Genomic DNA, 6,000 nt, shown 5'->3' with positions numbered 1-6,000 from the left:
GTCAAAACAACTTTGTTTTCAACATGCAACTTCTAGTTCCACCAAGCGCTAAATGTCTTTAGATGACATCATTTACATTTGATTCTCACCCAACGTTGCTACTTTCCCAATTACTGAGATCCTTTGAGCTCTAGTTTTGGTGTCTTGTACCCATCTAAACCATTGTTTCCCATCTGTTGCCTTTCTGAGATGTCTAGAACGTAATACTCCTAACTTTCCCAGAATTTCTGCTTGGGCCAAGTATGATTTACTTTCTGGATGACAAAGTCTATAAGCTATTACTGAGGCCTACTTTGGTTCACACTGTTAACAGACCTCTGTATGATTTCTGTATGCACAGATTGATGGCTGCACCAATCCCTGCTCCAGAGATAGACCTACACCCTTAATTTACAAGGATGTGTTTGGACCAGACAAAGAAAAAACACACTCTACTTCTCTTATACTCACTAACTTGCTCTGTGAATGTGTGTGATGGGACTGGTCTGTTCAGAGCTGGGTTTCTCATATGGGCCCATGACTTACATGTAAGGGTAGCTGGCACATTCAGGCAGCAAAGACTGTAAAGCACTTTGGCATTTAGATATATCACTGAACTAAAATATTTAAATCCCAAGGGGGCTGCATAATACAGCCTGTCAAAATGCCAATCATTTAACAACTGAGTCTAAGAAAAATGCATTCAACATTAATTAAAGAAGAGGAGAAATTCCAATATTTTTCTACCTCTCTCTTCACCTCATTGTATTTTATAACACTAACATTATTTTATTTTTTACCGTTAACTTATGTAGCTCCGTGATGAGAAACTATCGGTTACAGATCCCCAGGAAAGTAAGTTTTTTTGGTCTCTCACAAATTCTCTTTCAAATGATTTGATACTTAAAACAACTTAATTCCAGTCAAGAAAGAATCAGTAAATAGTGCTCCTCATGTCTTGTGTTTAAGAATAACAGTCATATTTCCCCCCTTCCTTTGCATGAATCAGAAGGGGCTTCACCATTTAGATTTCTCCCTGTGTACAGAACAGGATTTGACCTTTCCTACCCATTTATTACATCAGTAGTCACACACCCGCTGCTCTACAAGGGAAAAAAAACAATCACTGGCCCCATTGAACAGAATGATAATTTCAGCGTTGGCCATTCCCCAAGGTTTCTTCCTGATGCAAGCACTCACAGTAATAGAGTCATTATGGTTTAACAGAAGGGATTGGATTTTTGTCGTCGTTGTTTTGCTTTGTTTTTTTGCATAGGGAACCTTAAAAATGGGCTTGCCTTACAAACAGGTTTGGGTGACTCTCTCATGGGATGTCCCTGGTCAATGCATCTAGATTTCCATCCTGATAGGGTTGGGAGTACAGTATACATGTGAATTACTAGTGTATTTGGTGTGAGCTGTGTACTCCCACCAAAAGCCTAGTCCACAAAAGTTTCAAGTTATTTCCAATCTGCAGCGCCAAATTCTGATCTTTAAGATGAAGTTGTAGAGAGTCATGGGTCTTAGCTAAGCAGGCTTCCAGCTCCACCCCTGGGGTATCTACAAAGATAGCAGCCATCACAGAAGGGGAGGATTAATAATCTGGGACAAGGACTGTCACGTGTCTCACAAGCTTTAGAAAAGCTTTTCTAGATAAAGGGGCTGTCTGGAATTCATTAAATGTATGTATAGCTTTCTATACCTGAACGACATGATCTGGGAGTTTGTTGTAGCCCCCAGATACAAAGCCAAGTTCCTTAGCTCAAGCTGGAGAGATTCATGCTTTTAGTTCTGGAGGTTTTCCAGTACAAGCTTGAGGCCTGGCCAACATAGCGGTAATCATGAAAGCATTGAAACAGGGTGGTGTTTGGCATGAGAAGAAGTCACTAAATCAAGAAAAATTATTCTGTGCATGTACCAGGAGAGAAAAGTAACTATGTAGGCTTCTAACTAGCCCATCATAAACATGTTGCTCTTGCTCCCTGGGTTAGGAAGAAACTCAGGTGTTTTTGACACGAAGGCTAAGTTGCAGATTCAACATAAAAGCTAGTACTTGTGATACAAAAGGCTTTAAATACTGTAAGGTCCAATGACCTACTCATCTCATTTATCTTTCACTAAAAGGATCAAGCCACCATGTCTTCTTTTCATGCAGAGACCTCCCCTATTCGACGACCTCCCCTATTTGTGCAGAGACCTTCCTTGCAAACATACATGAAAGTCATGCAACTAAGTTTAGTGAGACTCCTGTCGTGTCTAAGTGTTTGCAACATGGGCATTTATGTCAACTGAGTTCTCAATGTGCTTTTGGAGGGCAAATTCCAAATATTCCACAGGTCTTATGCAGCAAAATGACTCAGAGAGAATCACTCACCAATTAAAAATTGCAAAGAAATGGAATGAAAGCAAAGCCTCTTTGGGGACAATTTGCAAGCTGGAAAAGAGATGTCTAAATTCCCTGGATAAATTGTTCACAACAAATAATTTGAACTTTGTCCAAGCGACGTAAGAAAATGAAACTTACCCCAAGGCTAAAGATTAAACAAAGAAACAAACAACAAGATTTTCTTGGGGTAATATCTTATATTGGACCAACTGCATAGTTGGGATGGGGTTAGACAAGCTTTCAAATGCAAGGCATTCTTTGTTAGGTTTGACTAGAAAAAAAATCATTTAATACTTGAAGCAAACTTCACCTTCACGTACAGAGTAAAATAAATATTCTGTAACAGAGGGGTTTTTTGAAGTTGAAGTCTCCTTTTTAAAACACCTCTTGTTTTGAAGGTGGCCTGAACCCTCCACCTCTGTCCCACCTGTAAGCTGGAGATCAGGACCTTGGTGATGAGAGATTTCAGTGGTGCTAGTTAACTGCTTCTTCCCAATTATGGCAAAATGAGAGCCAGTGTTGACTATATTCTGATGTTAAAGGCAAATTAATAAGACACAAACAGGGAAGAGACAGCTGTGATTAACCTAACTGGCCACTGGCTGTCATTGTTGTTCCAGAAAAAAAAAAATCAGCAGGAAAATATTACAGTGAGAAAATTGAATCATTAGAAAAATCTGAAACTAAATTGAAAATCTAACCAGGCACTGAGCTATTGCTGCTGTTTACGGATCCCAAAGTCAATGGAAGTTTATTGATGTAACTAATGGTAGCATGTAAACTTTAATTTACACGCACAATCATATTAGTTACAAGGTCAAATGAGAGACAAACTCATTTATGTTTCTTACTTAAAAATCAAGCCCTGAACATTTTACCTGGCATGGTTCAGTACAGCTGTGTGATAAACCTCTTCCAGGCCATCTGGTCTCTGCAGAGCCCACTTTCCCCCTTGGGCTTAGCCACCATTCCCGTTTGCCTCTCTTACTTCTACAATGTCTGTATTACGTAGCAGGCTCCACTCCATTTGCTCACTGCTGGTGAGATCTGAGCTCAGTCCAGAAAGGGACTTCTATCCACATCCACCCAAGCAATATAGGAATGAGGTGTATAAGTCCAAATTCTGAGACAAAACCCCCTTATTCTATGGCTACCTACACTCCCTCTTTGATTTGAAACCTCCTTATGTGCCTCCAGTGAAAAAAAACAACCCTCTTCTGAGCAACCCAGCACCCAGCTCCCATCTACACCCCAACTGGATCCAGAAAGGAGGCAAATGAATGCTCCAAACAGCCTGACTTGATAAGCACATTCAGGACACGTCTGCCACACACTGTCAGACTTAAATTTGGCAGCAAACAGAGCAGCCACACTTCCATTAGAAACAATGGTCTGTGCTTGCCTTTATATATTTGCCTGGCAGTTCGTACATATACTACGGAAGTAGAAAACCTGGGAATGCCCCAGAGATGTTGAAATCCACATTTTTCCAACTTCATAGAGAATACTTGAATTACCAGGCCACAGTCTAGGCTGGTAAGGACAACTTCCATACTTCCTATTGGAATCATAGCTAGTATTTAGCCAAGAATTCAAGATTTTTTTAAGAAGAAGAGAGATTTTATTAGGAAGGACTTTCTCCCTAGGAGGGTAGTAAAGCACTAGAACAGGTTACCCAGAGAGGTGGTGGAGTCTCCAGCCTTAGAGGTTAAGACCCGGCTAGACAAAACCTTGGCTGGGATGATGTAGTTGGGGCTGGTCCTGCTTTGAGCAGGAGGTTGGACTAGATGACTTGAGGTCCTTTCCAACCTTAATTACCTATGATTTAGGAAGAACACTAACCTATGGGAATCATGACAGCAATCTTTAGGGCACTCTTATAGGAGAGGGACAGTTAGTTTTTACAGCAGTAAATTGTTATACCTTGTTCATTAGGGTAATACACTTGCAATCTGTCTATGCAGCGGAGTCATGCTGTTTGTCACAGAGGAACAAACTACACATTAATAGTGGGGGGGAGCCCAGCACAGACTATTATTTCAAGTATCTCGTTTTAATGATAAAGTCTATAATAAGCATTCCCATATGCCAAATTATCCTTAATGTGCAGCCTGTTACGAAGATGGCTCACTACACTCCGCAACACCATCCTTTCAGATAGAGAGAAGTATGGTTGAATTTCCCAAATTACATTTTAGATGAAGGATGTCTCATTCTAGCGAGTTCGATCTTGACAAATGAGGCAAGGTATTCATTAGTGTAATGTTTTCTGTATCGTGGGAGAAATAAGAAATGATAGAGGCTAAGTAATGTGAAATTATTCGGCAATGTAAGAAGCTTAAATAAAAGCAGATGAAAGTTAGTAAAGTTACTTTCTAAAGCTTCACTTACTTCGACTCATTTTTTTTTCAATGAGATACGGAAATATTTCCTAATGTCTATCTTCCTTAACCATCTTCCATACGATTGGCTAATTTATCATTAGGGATGTTCTCCTTTCCCACTTCTAGTTGTATGACTCCAACCTAGAACTGGACATCTATGAAAACAGTTCTAGTGAAATCTAGGCCCATTAAAGGCAATGGAAGTTTTGCCATTAACGTTACACCCTTTGTCTCCAGACTGAAGGCTAATCTCAATTCTATTGTGTGATACTTTGTGATGCTGTGATCAAAATGAATGATAATTGAAGTCTGCTCTGCCAGTGCAATAACATACCTCAAATTATTCTACCTGCTTGTCCTTGCCTGGTGTGTTAAGTGGCTATTTATATTTCTGGTAATGAATCTTGTGCATTGTTATTTCCTTTTCCCCCTTATCAGTGATGTATTAATATAGTCTTTCTGCCTCCAGTAATTATTTCCTATTTAAATATGAAGGACAAATTATTGGTGTGGTGTGGTGCTTTGACAATGTAAACAGCCAAATACCAGACCTGAAGCAGTCAACAGAAAGACTGTCAATATGCTTATTGTCATTAATATAATGATTACTGGTAATATCCTTATGACTCGTAAGTGCAATTTCCAGGCGGCATCTGTAAAAAAATGTTTTTTATGTTTACTCTTAGCTTCATCATAGGAAACCAGAGTAATTACAAGGAGGCAAGATCCAGTATCTCTCCCCCCCACCCAGTATCTTTACTTTCCCATCATGCATAGATATGTTAGTTGGTCTCAAACTTGTTCCTTAGCCTGAAATGAGATAGCTTCCCACCCACCGAAGCTGTAGGCTGTGCAGTTCCCATCAATGCTCAACCCTTGATCTCATGCTGATTTGCCTAAGGTTTTGTATAATTGCTATTGTGCAGCCCCACAGGCATCAGGAAACTTGCACAGATTAGCCTCGTCCCATGCTGTTACTATCCTATCCCCCTTCTCCAGGATTAAAGACTAGGCCTGACCTTGGGATTTCTTAGCCTTCTCCTTGACCTTCTGCTAGAGTCTTTTGGATTCTTTCCAATGACAGTTCAATAAATTAAGTAATAAGCCATGCAATGAAGCTTCTTCATTTACCAAGTGTCCTGTGTTATATTTCTCAATGCACATACTGAAATACAAATACTATAGCTAATCTCCATACAGCATGTCCATTCCTTTGATTGTCTTGTTCAGCAAATACAATCCCACAGGTTA

This window comes from Crocodylus siamensis, chromosome 8 (assembly GCF_052110815.1).
Source record: "Crocodylus siamensis isolate JL-2025a chromosome 8, ASM5211081v1, whole genome shotgun sequence".
NCBI classification, from domain to species: domain Eukaryota; kingdom Metazoa; phylum Chordata; order Crocodylia; family Crocodylidae; genus Crocodylus; species Crocodylus siamensis.
The sequence above is the reverse complement of the archived record's forward strand: the minus strand, read 5'-3'. Positions refer to the sequence as shown.